Below are 21067 nucleotides of genomic sequence, written 5' to 3'. Positions count from 1 at the left end.
AAGTCTGGAGAAATGTTAGTCAAAATGCACAAGTGGTCTGTGAGGGAGGAAGCTACAGGAGAACCGTAGCCTTAAGGCTCGGTGGTGCAGGGTACGCCTGAAATCCCCTGGATTCACCTGCCTTGTCAGAAACAGAGACACGGACCCTTCGTCTGGCGTAGAAGATAGTATTTATTAGCTCCAGCTAGTACAGTTGTCTTAGAAGTCGTTGGTAAAAACGAGGTTCAAAAGAGACTGCCCCTTAACTCCGTGGCACACAGGTTTATATACGGTACAATACAATGTAAAATGCAATCGCACAAGAGCATGAGACATGGGCAAACGTTCTAAACAATACCTGAAGACTTAAGCAACTCAAGTTTCCTGGTTGTATTTGTTACTTGACCCCTTGAGTAAATTACAAATGAATCCACACAATTCAATTTACGAGTAGAGAAAACACAGCTGCATGTTGTAGAAGGACAGTCGTGAAACAGGAGAATGCATGAGACGTGTTGCAAGGGACAGCAGATAAGATAACATGGAGGAAAGAATGGGGCGAACCAACAAATAGTCCGGACGGGGATTAATCAGCTCAGACAGGAATTTGTGTACTCAGCCAGACCCTGACACTTGTTAGTGAACATGGGCAAAGAAGCCGCCTGACACATGACTGCAGAAACGACAAAAACATCGCGTTCGCCGCGCTGCCTGAGTGAGGGCAGCAAAAATGGCGGCAACTGCAAGATGGAGGCTGAGCACGAACGAATCTGTAATTACAGAACCTCACTACATTATTGGGAGGAGGAGGTGTTGAAGAACCCTGGTGGAAATGGTATCTATGACTCTGAAAGTGCTCACATGGAATATTTGGGTGTTGGCAGCCTATGAGGAATGTGGACGGGTATATGCTTATCTGAAGAGATATAAAGTGTTGATTGCATGCCCACAAGAAACTCATGTATGGGGGATACAATTACGTGTATGAGGTGTAGATAGCGGGCCAGATATTTGCCATATCATACTCAGGATTTGCAAGAGGGGCCTTCATACGGGTAGCACCTGGGGTCCTATTCAAGTGTCTCAACCAGCTAACAGATCCCAAAGGTCAATATGTGATTGTGCATGGCACATTAGAGGGGAAGGAACTGTGTATTATTAATGTATACACCCCAAATACTGATTGTTCAAATTTCTTCCCATCTGTCATGAGAGCAGCCGCGCCGTACATGGGGGAAGCAATAATAATGCTGGGAAATGTAAATTGTGTTATGGATGGGAACTTGAACCGGGACTACACTGCGGTACAGCAGGTCCGAACAGTGAAACGGGGTCTTAATTATGTGAATAAGGATATCAGAAGTTAAAGTCTGTGATGATTTGTGTGTACTCCCTCTGATCAGGTGCAACCAGCTGTAGGTCCCAACAGTGGAACGGTGTCTTGATCCCACAATGGACGATGTCCGAAATTATCTGCAGCTTGGTTTTGATAGGACTCCCTCTGTTGAGGTGCATCACAGTCTGTGCTTCTATAGGTCACTGCTGTACAGGATTATTAGGCTTTGTTGACTGTATTCGCTGGACTACAGCACGGTACAGAAGGTCCGAACAATGAAACGGGGTCTTGATTCTATGATTGAGGATATCAGAAGTTAAAGCCTGTGATGATTTCGGTGTACCCCCTCCGATCAGGTGCAACCAACTCTAGGTCCCAACAGTGGAACAGTGTCTTGATCCCACAGTGGATGATGTTAGAACTGCATCTGAGAGTGAAGATGGAGGTACTCCCTTCGACCAGCTGCAACCAACTCTGCGTCCCAACAGTGGAACGGTGTCTTGATCCCATAATGGATGATGTTAGAACTGCATCTGAGAGTGGAGATGAAGGTACTCCCTTTGACCAGGTGGAACCAACTCTAGGTTCCAACAGTGGAACGGTGTCTTGATTCCACAATGGAAGATGTCCAATATTACATTCTGCTTGGTTTTCACAGAACTCCTTCCATTGAGGTGCATTAGACTCTGTGCTTCCGTAGTTAAATGCTGCCCATGATTATTAGGCATGGTTTACTGCAGCAGGTCCGGACAGTGAAACAAGGTCTTAGTTCTATGAGTGAGGATGTCAGAAGTTAAAGTGTGTGATGATTTTTGTGTACCTCCTCTGATGAGGCGCAAAAAACTCTAGTTACCAACGGTGGAACGGTGTCTTGATCCCTCAATGGACGATGTAAAAACTGGATCTGAGAGTGGAGATGAAGGTATTCCTTTCTACTAGGTGCAAGAAACTCTAGGTCCCAACAGTGGAATGGTGTCTTGATCCCACAATGGACGGTGTCTGATATTACTTGTTGCTGTTTTTTCACAGAACTCCCTCTGTTGAGGTGCATCAGACTCTGTGCTTCCGTAGTTATCTTCTGCACATAAATATTGGGCCTAGTTGACTGCTGTTGCTGGAATACACTGCGGTACAGCAGGTCCGAATAGTGAAACGGGGTCTTGATTCTATGATTGAGGATTTCAGAAGTTAAAGTTTGCGATGGTTTCTGTGTACCCCCTCCGATGAGGTGCAAGCAAATCTAGGTCCCAACAGTGGAACAGTGCCTTCATCCCACAATGGACGATGTTAGAACTGTATCTGAGAGTGGAGATGGGGGTACTCCCTTCAACCAGGTGCAACTAACTCTAGGTACCAACAGTGGAACTGTGTCTTGATCCCACAATGAATGATGTTAGAACTGCATCTGAGAGTGGAGATGAAGGTACTCCCTTTGACCAGGTGCAACCAACTCTAGGTCCCAACTGTGGAACAGTGTCTTTATCCCACAATGGACGATGTCTGATGTTACCTGATGCTTGTTTTTTTCAGAACTTCGTCAGTTGAGGTGCATCACACTCTGTGCTTCCATAGGTAACTGTTGCACATGATTATTGGGCTTCGTTGACACTAGTCGGTGGAGTACATCGCGGTACAGCAGGTCCGAACAGTGAAACTGGGTCTTGATTCTATGATTGAGGATGTCATAAGTTAAAGTCTGTGATGATTTCTGTGTACCCCCTCAGATCAGGTGCAACCAACTCTGTGCTTTTGAATCCAACGGGATGTGGCTGTAAAGTGTTAATGACCACTGCCTCTAGCCTATACTGCGGTTAGCAGGGTTCATAATTCAGATCGAGTGGTGATTGTTTAATCACAGAATCCAGTAGTCAAGTAACTACAACGTCTATTAAAATATACACAATATTGTTTTATTAGAACATTAGAATGTTGGGAAGTCCATTAAAAACAATGGAGTGCTCCTGGCTTATAATGGCTGGTATAAGCCTGGAGTTCCAACATTCTAATGTTTCTGTGTTCACTACTCTGGCTGTGAACAAAGGCTTCACTGAGCCTGAGGGGATTCCAATCCCCTCGTACTCCCTTAAGGCTTTGTTTTATTTGTTAGAACATTCTTCCCTCTAGTGGCAGAATGTTCTAATAGACTTATAGCCCTTTGTAGCTGGGCTATACCGACTATTAAAGTCCCTCTCCCTTGTTAAATGCTGGAGAGGGCTTTTAATAGCCAGTATAGCCTGCTACGGCGGGGTATAAGGCTATAGTATACTTGCTTGAAGTACTTTTTCTAGATGAGTTATAGGTTTAGTAAAATTACCAAATTAATCGTGCAAGTCCAAAGGAACAGTGAATAGTGTAGACTGTGGACATATGAAATCCCAATTCAAATTGTTTTGATTTATGTTGTTGTGTTTTGTGAAGAGGCAGTGAGAAAAAGTATTCATGGTTGTGTGTTTGAATACTGCCTTCAATTAACAATGCAGACAGTAGTGTTCAGAATTCAGATCGACACGCTATTGTAGATGACGCAGTCCTGTAAGAAGAGGCATTGCTGTAGTGTGCTCTGTCTGCACCACTCATACGCATTATTGCAGGCTCCGCACACGGTCTTTGTGGCTTCACGCATTGAAAACTGTGGAGCTCAAGTCAATAGCACGTGGTGGTGGACCCTTGCTGAATGCTCTATCTGGCCTATACTGCAGACTTCAGTTTTCACATTTGACATTGAATCAGTATTGTAGATGATGCAGTTATGTAGAAAAATATTTTGCTCTAGTGTGCTCTGTTTGCACCACTCATACGTATCATTGCAGGCTCTGCACACGTTTTGTTTGCTTTTTGTATTGCAAACTGTAGAGCTCAAGTCAATGCCATGTGGCTGTGGGCCCTTGCTGACCGCTCTCTCTGGCCTACACTGCAGACAGCAGTGTTCACAATTGAGATTGAGTTGCTATTGTAGATGAGGTAGTCCTGTAGGAAAAGACATTGCTCTAGTGTGTACTGTCTGCACCATGCATACGTAGTATTGCTGGCTCCACACACGCTTTTTTGTTGCTTCGCTTATGTCAAACTGGGCAGGTCAAGTCACCTTACGTAACTGTGGGTGCTTGCTGACTGCTCTTTGAGGCCTACACTACAGACAGCAGTGTTCACAATTCAGATTGAGTCGCTATTGCAGATGATGCAGTGTTGAAAAACAGAAAACAAATGATTGGTTGTTTGACAACATTCTACACAGAAAACTAGGGTGCATGTTTCTGTTTTTTAAAAGCATGATTCTTATTGGTTATTAGAACGTGATTGAAAATAACATTACGTAGGACAAGGTTGTATATTGAGAAGTGGAGCACACTTGCTGTTTTATTTAGTAACATTGTGTGATGAACTTTTGCGTTCTTCGGGAGCCAGCATTACTTTTTTGCATGGGTAGATTCTAAATTGTATGTGGAAATGCAATCTGCTTTGGACTTTGAAAGTGACAACAGATTTTACTCTATCTTTCAAAATGCAAACCAAGTTTGCTATGGGAGGGCGGGAGTCGAGAGAGTCCCGCTTTGTCAAAGCAAACAGCAGTATACCGGGGGTAGGCACCCCGGGACACTGCAGGAGACGGTTGTGGTAGTTTCCAGGGCCCTCGAACGCACCAGGTGGAGGGCCACGCAATCTGCCTTCCGTAATAACACATATTCCTGGGGGTGGTGATTCCCTGTCTTGAGGGGGGTCATTGAGGACCATATACTTGTAATTTTGTTGGGGGGGTTGGACGCGAAAGTGGTACAAGGGGGTTGTAAATCTGGTACACAGTGTTTTGTTTTACATTGCGTTAGACCTGGCAACATCAGCGTGAGTCTCCCTTCCATTTCTGATGGATTGCCTCCTCTGTTTTTGCTGGATTTATGCTTTGGGCACTGTGCCACTGCTAATCAGTGCCACAGTGCAAGTGCTCCCCATGTACCCTGCCTTCAGAAGGCAGGGTACATATTCCCAGAGGATGTCATCAAAGATTTTCACAAAGGTGAAGATATTGATCAGTGGTTTGCAGCTTATGAGATAGCAATGTTGGCCCACCGGGTCCCTGAGAAGGATTGGGGAGCGGGGTTGTGGGGACACTTTCTGACTGAGGGGAGGGATACTTTGTTAGACCTACCCAGTGAGCATAGGATGTCTTATCACCACATGAAGGAAGCATTAATGCCGAGGTATGGGTTAACTCCAGAGCTCTATAGACAAAGGTTCAGGAATTGTAAGAAACTAGAGGGAACCACTTGGGCAGAATATGTGTCTTTCTTTTGCAGAGCTATGGATGGTTGGGTGAGGGGTAGCAATGTTGATAATTTTCAAGCACTCTATGATTTGATTGCTAGGGAGCACTTGTCTGCTAATTGTTTTCCAGAGCTACGCCAGCACCTTATTGATTGCAAGTTGACTAATCCTAGAAAGCTTGCTGAAGAGGTGAACCACTGGGTCAGTACCAGGGTCCACAAGGGTCTTGTGGGAGACTCCAAAGGTGGGCAGGGTCCCCAGCAGAAGAGTGGGGGGGGGACAACGGTAAACAGAGGGAGTTCCAAAAAGGTCCCCAAAGTAATTCTCAAGGGAACCAAGGGAAGGGTTCCCAGCCTCCCCCTGAAAAGAAATCAGGACCCTGACAGGTAAACCTGTTCATAGGGGACCTGTTACCTGCTTTCAGTGTAAGCAGGTGGGACACCGTTGGTATGATCCCCAGTGTCCTCCGAAAGGACAGTATGTGCCACCCCATGCACCAACCCGTCAGATGACCAGTGTAGCCCTGGGTGGGGAGGAGATGGGTATCCATGGTGGGTGGGGTCCCGCAGCATTGTCGCTTGTCTCATTAGGAGACTTTGAGATGGTCCCTAAAACTCGGCTGCCTGAGAACATTAAAAAATACAGGCAGCGGGTGACCATCAATGGCCATAGAGTGGAGGCTCTCAGAGACACAGGAGCAAGTGTGACAACTGTCAAATGTCACTTAGTCTCTGAAGAGCAGGTAGTCCCCAATGCATTCTTCCCAGTTGTTGCTGCTGACAACACGGAGAGCCATTGCAAAGTGGCTCAAGTTCCCTTTGAGTGGGGGGGTCTCTGGTACTCTCCAAGTATGTCCTTGGGCCAGCCCTGTGGTCTTGGTCTCAAAGGCTGCCTCGCCGGGTGCCACACCCGAACTCCAGAGGGCTCAATTCAGTCACCAGGACTGATGCACACCCCATCCCCAGAGCTGATGAGCTCATTGATTGGTTAGGGGCTGCACGGTACCTCAGCACATTTGATTTGACGTCTGGGTACTGGCAGATCGCCTTCACTGATGGGGCTAAGGAGGGGTCAGCATTCTCCACACCAGATGGGCACTACCAATTCCGGGTTATGCCCTTTGGGATGAAGAATGCACCTGCCACCTTTCAGAGGCAAGTCAACCGGGTGTTGGCTGGACTGGAGGATTTCAGTGCCCCCTATCTGGATGACATTGCAGCGTTCAGCGCCAGTTGGGAAGAACACTTGCAGCACCTCTGGGAAGTGTTGATGGCACTGCGCAAGGCAGGCCTCACGATCAAAGTAAGTAAGTGCCAGATCGGGCAGGGTTCCGTTGTGTACTTGGGTCACCAGGTAGGAAACGGCCAGGTGGCGCCCCTACAACCCAAGATTGATACCGTCCTGGCATGGGTACCCCCAAAGACTCAGACACAGCTGAGAGCCTTTTTAGGACTCAGGGGGTACTACAGGAGGTTTGTCAAGGGGTATTGCAACATTGTTGCACCCTTGACTGAGCTGACTTCCAGGAAGCAGCCCAAGAAAGTGAACTGGACTGACACCTGTCAGAAGGATTTTGATGCCCTGAAGACTGCCATGTACACAGCACCCATGCTTCAGGTACCCAACTTCTCAAAATATTTCATTGTACAGACAGACGCTTCAGAGCATGGTGTGGGGCCTGTTCTATCACAGATTAATGAAGAGAGCCTAGACCAACCTGTAACCTTCATCAGTAGGAGGTTATTTCCACTGGAACAAAGGTGGAGTGCAATTGAGCGTGAGGCATTTGCTGTGGTCTAGGCACCGAAGAAGTTGAGACCATACTTGTTTGGGATTCACTTCCGGGTTCAGACCGACCACAGGCCCCTCAGATGGCTGATGCCGATGAGGGATGAGAACCCAAAGTTGTTGAGGTGGTCCATTTCCCTACAGGGTATGGACTTTACGGTGGATCACCGCCCTGGTACAGAACACGCCAACGCTGATGGTCTGTCCAGATTTTTCCGCCTTAGTGAAGAGAACTCCCATGGGGAAGATTAGTTCTCCCCACATTTCAGTTGGAGGGGACACGTGTCAGACCTGGCATCATTGGCGTGAGTCTCCCTTCGATTTTTAACAGACTGCCTCCTCTGTTTTGATATGTTTTTGCTGGATTTATGCTATGGGCACTGTGCCACTGCTAATCAATGCCACAGTGCAAGTGCTTCCCATTGATATACTGATTGGATTCCATGATTAGGTTATTTGATTTATCTGTCAGCCTCTAGTACAGTGCACCATGTGTGCCCAGGGCTTGTAAGTCAAATACTACTGGTGGGCTTGCAGCACTGGTTGTGCCACCCACATAAGCACCTTGTAAAGTGTGTCTCAGGCCTGCCATTGCAAGGCCTGTGTGCAGTCTAGCACTGCCATGTCGACTTGGCCTAGTGCACCCACTTGCCAGTCCCGAAACCTTCCATTTGCTTCATATTAGACACCCCTATGGTAGGCCCAAGGGCAGGGTGCATTGTAAGTATAAGGTAGGACATGCTCTGATGTGTGTAGCATGTTCTAATAGTGAATTACAGCCATTTTCGTTTTTCACTATTGAAGGCTACCTGTTCTCATGGGCTAGAATGGGCAGATAAGAGTATTACATTCTTATAATCCTAACTGACTCAGGGAACATGGTAGAAATTCGAATTTAGTATGCCTGAACTCAGAATAATAAAATATATATTTTAGTAAAGTTTATTTTAATATTCTGTGTTTGCAAATACTACTTTTAGAAAGCAGGTATTTGCTTGCCTAACCATTTTAGCCTGCCTCTGCTGGGTTGTGTATTCCTTGTCTGGGTTTGTGAGTGACAGGGCTGGGGAATTCCAGGAGACAGGCTGGGACAGCCCAGTGGTAAATAGAGAGATTTACATCCAGATGGGAGGGAGGAGTGCACCTGGGACCTGAATAGGGCTGGGCCTTCCCTCTACAATGCTGGCTCCACCCCCTGTGGCTTGTCTGATGTCTCTGCCCTGCACTGTGAAAGGAGAGGAGGAATCATGTCAACAGAGTGCTCCTGAGCTGTATCTTCCCTCCCCTGTGCTGGCTCCACCTCCTGTGGGGCGGCTGTTGTCTCTGCCCTGCACAGTGAAAGGAAGAAGAGAGTGCTCAGGAACTGATTTGAACTAGGCAGAGGCCTCTCTACCTTCAGAGAATAAAGGCTTTTGGAGTATAAATATTGGGACCCTGATCCCAAGAAATTAGATCACTTCTGGAACAAGGAACCTTTCTGCCCAGGAGAAGAACCAAGGAAGCTGCAGGAGTTTGGACTGCCCCTCTGCCAGTGTGCTGTTTGCTGGGTTGGCCTGAAGTGGTTGCTTCATTGCCAAGGGAAAGGAGAAGGAACTTTGTAAGGACTTTCATCTACAGAATATTCTCCAAGGGCTTGAACTGTGCTTGCCTCCTGCTGAAGTCTCAGGGACAAAAGACTTCACCTTCAGCTTCCTCCTGAATTTCCTTGCTGGGAATTCTGACTCCAGACACTTGTGTGCCGCTGGGAGCTGTAAGTGCGACACATCGAGAAGAAGCGTGTCGCCGCCACAGCTGAAATCGTCGCAACACCGGAGAAGCGAGCCTTCGTCACATCTCCCTAGAAGCGTGTGTTCATCGAAGTTGCCTGCTGTCGCATCACCAGAGAAGCGTGACGCCATCGAGAGAGTCACCATCGCATCACCGGAGAAGCGTGTCGCAGGGCCTGTCGCGGCTCCAAAGTTCCAAGTCGTCGCAAGGCTGTCAGGGCGTCATCGCATCGTCATCGTATTGCCGCATCAAGGGCGCCATTTTCTCACATCGCAACCGGATCATCGCATCGCATCAAGGCGCCATCTTGCACACCACAACGGGCCCACAGGCCGAGAATCTACGCATCACCTCCACACCGGTAAGGCTCACGACGAGTCCCTACTCTGCGCAAGCACTGAGGAAGGACGCAACCGTTCCCCCGGGTCACGGAACCGACGCATTTCCCATTTTGCTAGCCTTTTGTTCACTTTGCGTTACACATCCAAGTACTTTGTTGAGAACTTTGTCGCATTTACCAGCAACTTGATCTAAGAGACTTTAATCATCTTTTAGGTAATCTTAAGTGTAGTATTGTGGATTGTTGTTGTTTGTGGTCTTGTGTTCAGTCTATATAAAGAATACTTATTTTTATAAAACCTGTGTTGTGTCCATCTGTAGTGTTTTCATGGTATTACTGTGTATATTCATAAATGCTTAACACACTGCCTCTGAGATAAGCCTGTCTGCTCGTGCCAAGCTACCAAGGGGGTGAGCAGGGGTTATCAAGGAGAGCAATCCCTTATCCTGACTTAAAAGTAAGGGTCCCTATTTGGACAAAGGTGAATACCATTGCCAACTAGAGACCCCCAGATCTAACACTTTGCTTTCCTTTTTGGTATTGTAGAGGATCCAGGGTAAATATAACGGTTTTTGTACAGCCAGTAACTTTTAACCCTACCCCCAAATGGCTTTCCGCCTGTTACCATAGTAACAGTTCATGGAACACTTACTTGAGCACAGAGGCTAGAAGTTAACCACACTATAGGTATAGACCTGGTAAAGATCTGGTAAAGAGTTAGCTTCAGAATTATACTTCAAATTATAAATATCATTTCTATTGGGGAATGCTACCCCCACAAAAAAAAGACGTATATACTTTTTTTTCTTAACTTTTATTAAAACAAAAAATAACTGGAAATATACCTAAAAGATCATACAATAAATAACTAGAACCATAACTTTAACAAAACAATATAATAAACAACATGTGATGTGGACTCCAATAGAAGTGCGGTAGTTAATCTGCTAAACAAAAAGAAAATTAGTGTTTAAAATTAGATCGATGTGACTAAATGAGGTCAAACATTACAAGTCAAAGTAACACTTGACGATATTTAATATTTTTTAATGTGTGCAGTGTGCCTGATACATTTCACTTATCTTATCTTATAGGCTTGCATTCAAGCGCTGTCTGTATAGAAGTGCCTACTGCCTCAGATTTATATTTGAGATCAACAGGTCTTTAAAATGATTCAGAGATGAGACAGAATTAGGTGAGAGATCAAGTCAGTATGCAGGACAATATTTTTAAGGCTTATTTACAAGACTCTTGCACCACATTTGTGTTGCTTTTCTCATGTTGAAAGTGACGCAAAAGTGGCGCAAGGGGTTTGTAAATAAGCTCTTTTATTTTGAATACATGTAATCGGAGGTATTGTATATCTAGGCCGTTCTGTTTACTTTGTGTAAACACTGTGACCAACAGAGTTCACAACTTCAACTGAGCTTTGGTTCTACACGTCAGAGTTGATAGCAGCATCCATAACTTTAAAAGAGAAAGAGAAACAATGTGAGAGAGAGAGTGAGAGAGAGAGAAAGATAGAGAAAACAACATTAAAACTGTGAGAGGGAAAGTTATAGATGGAGCATATTTAGAAACCTAGCCTCCACCACCCATAGACCTTTCTCCCCGTTGTTGCCACCTCCTTTGCTATGCCTTATCAATCAAATCTCTTCACTTGATCTTGGGTGTACCCGCTCTCAAAACGCTTCCACTGGCCATTGTACATGCAGACTTTGTTCCACCAAAATGAATGTTTTGAAATTAATTTCCACACGTTTTGAAAAAGGTGAATGCATGAAAACTTACTTGTTGCATATGCAAGCTGCTTTCAAGAGGAGACCCCAATAAAAAGTACTGGTGTGGAACTGCAAGTATGCGGAATCACTTGCAGACTAACAATCTGGTCAACTTTGCAAGGGAAGAGTTAAGGAGATTGAGAGAGGCTCCTCCTGCTTCATGAGAAGGTCCAAGTACCAGTGGAGCAACACCGTCAACCTCTACGGCACAGCCTTATATTTGTCACCAATTTGGAACCCTTTAAGAGAAAAAGTAAGAAGATTGTGAGCTCTGTATGCCATCCTAATACCTAATCATCCATTAGTTATACAGAGATCCACCCTGTATCAGACCCATCCGTACAAGTGTGAATTGGAGATTATCTGCCACCAAAAACACCTCAAGTACATGTATCCGTTACTTTTTAACTTCGTCGACTAGTCATATTGAGAGTATTTACCTTTACCTTATCCGTTAAAAATGTGTTCATGTTTTTGGCTTCTCACAACTAGTTCATGCCATATTTGAGACGCCGGTGTAATAAGCTAGAACAGGAGTATACACTTTCTTCAATCTCGGCAATTTGCTGCTGACTTATGTAACATTCTGCAAACCGAAAAAAAGAGTTAAAAATGAATATGTTATGCATATGCTTGAGCTTAATTTTAATGTACATAAAAACAATTGTTCTCAATAGGATTGGCGTTGAAAAGCAATCATCAGAGGTTTTCAACCAACCGCATTAGGACCATACTAGTTGTTAGACACAATCATATGCGAATACCAATATGCTTTCGAGGAGCACTATGGACTCACTCGGTAGGCGTTCATAAGTGTCATCTCTAAGAGCCCTCTTACCTATTTACAACTATTCTAACGAAAACAGTTATTAACATAAAATAACATAAAGTAATATATCTTCAACAAATTAATGTTTTTGGAAGTATCATTACCAGCATGCAAAAAACACCACGATTTTAGTTATCTGTCTACAAACACATGAAATACACAAATGCTCATCTCCATTAGGTCTGTTGCAATTTTCGACTGATAGCATATAGAGAGTAGTCAGTGGATCTGGTGTGTCGAGTTGTTGACCACAACCTGAAATAGTGCATGGGCAGGAATAAACAGTTTGTGGTGACCAATATGTCCCATGGATGAGACATTCGTATAATGAGCTAGAAAAGGGGGCAAATCAAGTTTAACGTTATTAAAAAACATGGAGAGCGTGCTAAAATACAAAATTTGGCCAATCGATTACATGTGCATTACACAAGAAAAACGACATTGCCGCCAACCGGGAGGCTAAGACTGCAGGTTCTGTAGTGGCGGATTTTGCGGTATGAACACCGGAAAACACAAATATAGAAGGGCCCAAAATACTCTCTTTAGAGCCGGATTCTGATTCTTCCGCAACGTCTTTAGTTCCCTCCTTAACTCCCTTCTTAGCGTTACTGGGACTGGGACCCAATTTAGAGAATGTATCAATGAGTGTGTTATCTTTGACAACCCCTCTATCTAAAGACTGATCCCCTTCACCAACCTTACCCCCTCTAGTGTCCACACATCCCTTCCCGGACTCCTTACTTGATGGTGATGCTTGGACGAGTAATTTTTCTGCTCCCTCCTCCTCTGGTTCTGTCCCTGCCCTTGTCTTTGTCTTTGTTTTTGGTTTAGGTTTAAGACGACGAATCCTCTGGGTTTTGCCCACGTTGAGGGTGTCTGATTGAGCTCCTTTAATTGTATTTTGGCACTTTAATGATGAAAAAAGGCCGCTGAGATCACCTCTAGCGGCCGCTCTGCGGCCCCTTTGCAGCTCCACGGCTGTCTCTGCCCACCGGAAAAGTGTAGCAGAAGGCGGGATCTTGACACCACACATCCACGCTCCAGCAAACCAGATGTATTTTTTGATGGGGTAAAGCTAATGCCAGTACTGCCGTTTTCTTCTCTGTTCTGTGTTTTCCTCCATGTTTCCCTCCGTTGAGAAAAAACAAAAAGACAAACGATTGAAGGTAGCAACCTCCTGTGCCTGTGCCTGTGCCTGTCTCGTAGTGCTATGGTGCAGCTAGCTCCGTTTTCTCCGCTTCACTAAGAACGGTTCCTGCTTTGGCTCCTGCTGGGCTCCTGTCCCAGAAGTGCCTCGGGCCTCGGAGACCGGCAACGTGTATTGTGCAAGCCCCGAGAAGGAGCAATGGAACAACTATGATGAAACAACACGTTTACAAACCGGCAGGTAATTCCGGCAGCCGGTAACAGATCAAATGTAGGCGGGCAGAGTCAGAGACCGCCTCTGCCTCTGCTCCGCAGCTCCGCAGTGAGTGGCTCCAGCCTCGGCTCCTATCTCAGAGGTGCGGTCAGGGCGTCGGACGCCAAACACCAACAACGGGGGCAGAATGTTAAATGTCGAAGAAAAAGCATTAGTGAAGTAAGAACCAAAACAGTCTTTTTTCAGGTGGAAATACCCTTCGCGCCGATAACATGCCGGCAAAAAGGTCCCAAAGACTCAAAAATTGGCACTAAACGAAGATCTAAAAATACTAAAGGTAGTGCAGCGAGGCTTACCCCCTCACTTAGATCTTATTTTAAGGTGTTGCCTCAAGTTCTAGAAATCCCTAGCGGACCTCTAGAGGAGAACAATAAGATGGGCGACACAGATAATACCCAAAGTTCCGTCCCAGCGGAGGCAGTGGAAGTGGAGGGAGAAGTAGACTCAGATGTTGCCCAGAATACCCTGGAAGAAGTTGGGCTTCTAGCCGCTCAGGATAAGGATAAGGCAGGTGAGACCTTTGAGATGAAGGAGAAGATTTCACTGGAGGATTTACTTCATGAAATTAAAGCCGGGTTCGCTGAATCAAAACGTAACCAGCAGGAGATAAAAGCAGCGTTTGATGCCTTGGACAAGAGAGTAGATCTTCTCTCTGAGAGGACAGATACTCTTGAAAGCACAGTAATTGAACTAAAAGCTAAATTAGACTCTGCCAATGAAAAGATTTATTCCTTAAAGCGAGATGGGAACGCAACAAAAGAGCGAGTGGAATCTTTGGAGAACTACTCAAGGAGAAACAACATTAGAATTCTAAAAGTCCAGAGGGAAAATAGGGTAGTGAAATGAAAAAATGTGTAGCTTCCCTGCTTAAAGAGTCTTTAAATTTGGAGGAATCCGTTGAAGAGCTTGAAAAAGATATTCAGCGAGCTCACAGAGATCCTTTCCGTTTAAAATCAGGGAGGTCTAAACCTAGAAAAATTCTAGTTAATTTTCTGACCTATTCGGTAAAAGAAAAGATTTTGAATTTTGCTCTAAAGTCCTCTGCGTTAAAAGCTCCAGACTTCTCCTACGTTGTTAGATCTGACTTATCTAAATCTACTCTTGATAGACAATGGGAGTTAGGCCAGAAAATGGAGAAGTTTAGGGCTTTGGGAGCAACTGTCCAAATGAGGTTCCCCGCTTTTTTGAGGGTTATGTATAATAACAAAATGCATAACATCCACTCTCCATTGGAGGCAGACGAACTTTTGACATCTATTAAGGATCATCAACAGGATAACATCTAACGATAGTTCTTAAGGTTAAAACAGACAAGGCACACTGAGTCACTGGGTTAAATTATAATGATAAGATAAGAGGTGAAGGATACAGGGGAAAAAAAAAAAAAAAAAAGAGGGAAACTTATAAAAAAAACATATATATATAATTTAAAAAAAAAAATATATATATATATATAAAAATATATAAAAATGAAAAAAAAAGGGGGACAAAAGAAGGAAAAGGGAAGAAAAAATAATATGCATATAAAAAAGGATTTTTTCATTGAGGGTGTCTATAAAGGTAAAAGATATATGTATATTTGAAGTTAAAATATATATATATAATTAGGGAAAACGTATCAGAACAATAATCCCGTTATGTGGAAGGTGTGTGACAAACACCTAAACTTAAATATTTCTAGTTTTCTAGTATTTCTAGTATTTTTTACTATATATTATTATGATGGAATTTCCCTAGAAAGAATTAAGGCATGCCGGGCTATATTCATTCATGTGACTGACCTGGGCATATGGAACTCCACAGAGAGGCAAATCTGGCAGTAATAACCAGATTAATTAAGGGGGGGGTTTCCAGGGGGGGGTGGGAGGGGGGAAGGGGTAAAACCACAAAATATCCTCACTGTTCAGGCACAGTTTCAAACACACAACTTCCATCAATTACACTTTTATTCATATTCCACTCAACTCTCACTGGGAAACGCAATTCTTTACTGAGCAGGAGTAGGGGGAGGGGTCCGGACACTGGCTGATGGGACTAAAATTTCTGTCCTGGAATGTCAATGGCCTGCGTGTTAAGAGTAGGAGATATAGAATATTGCAATATCTGAGGGACTCTCCAGCGCAGGTCATAGTCATCCAGGAAACACATCTTCTCCAACATGAGGTGAAGGAAATGTTGAACAAAATCAGATGGGTAGACTGTTATATTTGCACTAACCATAATGCGAATATTCGAGGTATATTAATCATCTTCAAAAAGCATATTAAAGCCCAGATTCTTGCATATGAGGAGGACTTAAGTGGGAGATGGCTATACGCTAAAGTCAGTCTAGAAAATAGTACATACAATTTGGTTGGTTATTACGGTCCCAATCAGGATGACCCCTCATATTTGATCAAAATCCAGAACCAGTTATTATCAACACAAGGTCCGATAATTTGGATGGGAGATTTTAACTTGGTACTTAGCCCAAAACTGGATAAATCCCCTAATTCAAGGGCTTTAACTTTCAAAAAATCCAGGCAGGTATTGGGGGATGTTATGTCGACACTCGGATTGGCAGATCCATGGAGGGAGAGAGCGGGTAGGGTACTTGGTGTATCATACCACAACTATAAATATAATCATAAATCAAGGATTGATTACGCCCTTTTTAGTTATTCATTAAGAGACTACCTTAAGGACATAACGTATTTGCCTTTACACTTATCGGACCATTCCGCTATATTCTTTGGTTTGCAATCGGTCCAGCAATCCTCTCAGGCCTTGTGGTCATTTGACCGTACTATTTTGTTAGAAGAAGAAGAAATAGACCTTCTCATCCATGAAACAAAACTTTTCATGGACACAAATATTAATTCCACTCAGCTAAACACAGTATGGGAGGCCTATAAAGCTTATTTAAGAGGCTAATAACTAATAGGGCCTCTTATCGAGGGAAAATCTACAGAGCTAAGATCAACAGTATTGAAAGGGATATTGCATTATTGGATCAACACATTGGCTCCGGAATCGGAACTAATATGGATCAAGAACAGCGTAAGGGATTAAAAGAGAAGCTAGAAAACATTCTTCAGGAAAGGGTCACCCAAAAATGGGAAGTAAGTAAACTCTCCAATTTTGAATATGGTGAGTCCGCAGGTAAGGTCCTCGCTTGGAAAATTAAATCGGACCAGGCAAAAAAACATATAAAACATATTATGGTAGATGGCGAGGCTAGTGAAAGATCATCTGTTAAAGATATTGGGGAAGCATTTTTGGAGTTTTTCCAAAAAATATATAAGGAAGAAATCTTGGAGGACCCCATCTCAAATTTTAGATGGTTGGAGAAGATTACCCTTCCCACTTTGAGCTCTGAACAAAGAGATCGTCTTGATAGGCCCATTTCAGAGGAAGAAGTGAGGGAAAGCATCAAAAAGGTGAAGAGGGGCAAGGCAACTGGCCCGGATGGCCTGCCGGGCGAATTATTACGGGTTGTTGCTCCGGAAATAGTTTCGGTGCTGACAAGACTTTTTAACGACATCCTAATAAATGGTGTGGTTCCTCCCAAATCTTGGGGAGAGGCGATTATTGTCTTGATTCCGAAACCCGGGAAAGACCCTGCTAAATGTGGCTCATATAGGCCAATTTCACTTTTAAACAGCGACTATAAGATCTTTGCAGCAGTGCTGGCAAACAGACTTGGACGTGAGGTTGGGTCAATTATCCACACTGACCAAAAGGGTTTTATAAAGGGTAGACAACTTTCGGATCTTACATATGACTTGATCGGGGCAGTGGATATTGCTTCTACGTTTTCCCTTCCTTTGGCCATTATGACCCTCGACGCTACCAAAGCGTTCGACAGAGTAAATTGGGCGTACTTAGCCGAAACGATGAAGAAATGTGCATTTGGTCAAAATTTTCGAAGATCAATTGGACTCCTATATCAAAACCCCAGTGCAAGTATCATGGTGAATGGTGTATGCACTCAGCCCTTCCTGATTACTAGGGGGACAAGACAAGGGTGTCCCCTGTCCCCCTTACTATTTAATATATACATTGAGCCACTTGCACAATCTTTTAGAGACGATTCAAGAATTTCTTCATTTAAATTCGGTGGGTGGGAAAGGAAAGTCGGGCTATATGCCGATGATATTGTAATATACACCAGCGATCCAGCAAATGCTTTCCCCATAGTGGTTGAAAAAGCCAAAGAATTTGGAGGTATTTCTGGCTACGACATTAACGCTGATAAGACCGAGTTGATGACATGGAATATTGCCAATCCGGGTGTAGGGGTGACGCCTCCAACTCACTCAATACGTTATCTTGGAGTTAAAATTACACAAGATATTGACGTATTGGCAAAATCAAACCTAGACCTAGGTCTTAGACTATCAATTTATGGGAGGGTCAACATTGTAAAGATGTCCATCCTTCCGAAATTGACTTTTATTTTTAATACAGTTCCCATCGCATTTGACTCCAAACAACTTCTTATGTGCCAACAAGAAATAAACTCTTTCATATGGGGTTACAAAGCCACGAGGTTGGCTTGGAAAAAATTGAGGAGGAGGAGGGAAAAAGGTGGACTGGCCCTCCCAGATCTACAGTATTATTCCTGGGCGTTTCAGCTTTCCCATTCAAGAATGCTTCTGAAGACACCAGACCTCACCTCAAATGGGAAGCTATTCAAAGCTATGTTGGTAGGGGCAAACCTCCCATTGGATGGGTTTCTTTTCAAGTTCGGAGAACAAAAGTTTTTCAAGAAGGTGAGGTTGAAGACTCTATTAACGCAATTGAAGACATGGGTACAAATTAAGCGTAGAGTGGGGTTGGCGTATTATTCTAATTATGCACGAATTTGGGATTCTCCCGGGCTCCCACCATGCATGCAGGATTCTCTGGCTACACCCCTAATAACAGCTGGGCTTTCTAGATGGGGTGATTTACTTGGTGGAGGTATCCTGATACCGTGGGAAGCCCTTAGGGAAAAAGTAGGGCTGACATTGTCAAGATTTAAATACATACAAATTGGTAGTTGGGCCAGAGAATTAATCAGGAAAGTCCCTAATATCGGGAGAATTAGCCCTCTAGAACAACAGCTAATCGAAAAACAGATGGGAGGCAAAGAGGTGGCTTGTTGGTACTGGTCTATACATGAGGAGATAGATGGGGATTTTCATCTGCCAAAACAGCTATGGGGGAGAGAAATTGCGGCAATAGAAGAGGACAGTTGGACAGAATCTTTTACCCTTTTATATAAATTGGTAAAACCCGCTTGGCTTAGACGAAACCATCTGTTCACCCTGCATCGGGCATATCTTACTCCCTTACGTCTATCCAAATTTCAAGAGGGGAAATGTTGCAACAAATGCCAACTGCCCTCAGCATCTGACATTCACATGTTCTGGGATTGCCCCCATCTAGTTACTTTTTGGACAGAGATTAAAGCTACTTTGGACTCAATTATCAAAACCGACATCTCCTTATCTTTACCACTTGTCATTCTTGGTGTAGACCAGAACATAACTGGGACAGCACGATCTTTTCTGTTTTACGCCATTCTGCTGGCAAGACGGCAGATATGTATGCACTGGGTGGACACCACCCCTCCCACCCATTCAGCATGGTTAAACTCATTATACGAAACCTCAAAGGTAGATTTGAGAAGATCATGTAGAGCCCAGAATCTAATATTTTGGAAACTTTTGACAGAGTGGAAGTGAGGTCCATTTGGGTTTTGTTTTTTTTCCAATATCCGATGATTAAGCCCACCCACTCAATATTTCAGTATTGTGGTCTGCCCAGATTTCGACATATATATATATACTGAATATGTTGGCAAGAAGTTGCTGTGAGACATCGTCATAAGATGTATGGTTGTTCCTATCAACTCATAAAATTCTCTGCCAAGTTGTGAAGCGGCTCAATCTTCAGGGCCTTGCTCCCAGAGGCAGTGAGAGGGTTGGTCGGTTCCTTCCGCATCTAAGGGACGTGTGTCGGGCAGATGAGGATAAAAAAAAAAAAGAACAAAAAAAAAAAAGAAAAACGACATTGCAATAACTTGAACAGCACGTAGCACAGTGCTGCAGGAACGGCCATGTGGCCCTTGGCAAATTAATGAAACGTGGTAGGATTAAGTGATTTGCACAGCAGAAAGGATAAGAAATCAAGTTTAACGTTATTAAAAAACACGGAGAGCGTGCTAAAATCTAACAATGGTCAATCGATTACATGTTCAGTGCATGGTGAGGAAGCAGCACGTGGCGCACTACTTAAATAATAAAAGACAGCAGGATTAATTGATTTGCCCAGAAACAATGGCTACCAAGGTAACTTATTCGATATACAAGAGCTGGAAACCATACTAAAATACACTATTGCCGGAAAAATCACATTTGCAATGCATCGGGCACGTGAAGCACTACTTACACGAGAAGAACTACATCGCATTAAGTTGAACAGCACGTAGCACACTGGTGCGGGAATGGTCATGTGGCACTTGGCAAATTAAAGAAACGCACCAGGATGAAGTGATTTGCACATAAACAAATGTTACGAAGTCAACTTTAACGATATAAAAAAGCAGGAAAGCGTGCTTAAAAAGAACATGTCAAATCGAACAAAAAAATTGCATTTACATGGTATTTAAAGATCGTTCAGATTAATTAATTTAATTTCTCTTTAAAAAAGTGCTCACCTACGAAGATGTGGATACGAACACTATCAATGGCTGTGACTGCAGAATAGTAAAAGTTCGAGAAGGTTGGCAGGTTATAAATCCTTTGCAGAACGATGATTGGTTGAGCATGATGTCACTGGGTGTGAGAGCTGTGATTGGGCATGTTGTAATTGAGCATGCGCAAACAAAATGATATACGTTAGGGGTACTTAGCCAGACAGTGGGACGTACTGTGCGCATGCGTAACATTAACACGCATACGCTACCACAAACATGCATGCGCAAAGTGAAGGCAACACCTAGGGGGTAAATATGCAGATGGAGTTGGATGTTGTTTGAAGACCGGCTCCTGCAGGAGGTGGGGAGTCGGCGGGACAGTGGGAATTGGAGACCCTCCCATGGTCCCCAACGGTGATGGCCAAAATAAATTTTTTAAAACGGCCATTTCCGGGGAATGGAGTCCCCGGGACCTTGAAGTGGCTTCAGGACGGGGGCTATGTAGCCCTCCTCCATAAAATAAAAATATATAATTAGCCATGCCCCGGGGGATGGGAACCCCGGTGCCTGGAATCGGCCTCGTGAGGGGGGCCACGCGGCCCCCTTCACATAAAAAAATTGAATACGGATACTCCGCTTATTGTCATCGTACCATAAGCGTACCTTTTCGATCACGCGCTGAATGCTAATTGGCTGACAAGTGGTTGTCAACATTTGAAACTAGAAACTGTTGGCAGCCATTTTATGCCTCGGTAGAAGGGAGGCTGAAGAAGCGTGTGAAATGTGTGTTTAAAATGTGAAAAGGGGGAGGGTAAACACACCCTGATCCTCTAGGTCTGCTCAGGGGGGTCCCACAAGGACCCCCAGTGTCCCAATTTTTTCGGGTAAAATCGCGGGGTGGGC

This window comes from Lissotriton helveticus, chromosome 2_1 (genome assembly GCF_964261635.1).
Source record: "Lissotriton helveticus chromosome 2_1, aLisHel1.1, whole genome shotgun sequence".
NCBI lineage: Eukaryota > Metazoa > Chordata > Amphibia > Caudata > Salamandridae > Lissotriton > Lissotriton helveticus.
Note: the sequence above shows the minus strand (reverse complement) of the source record.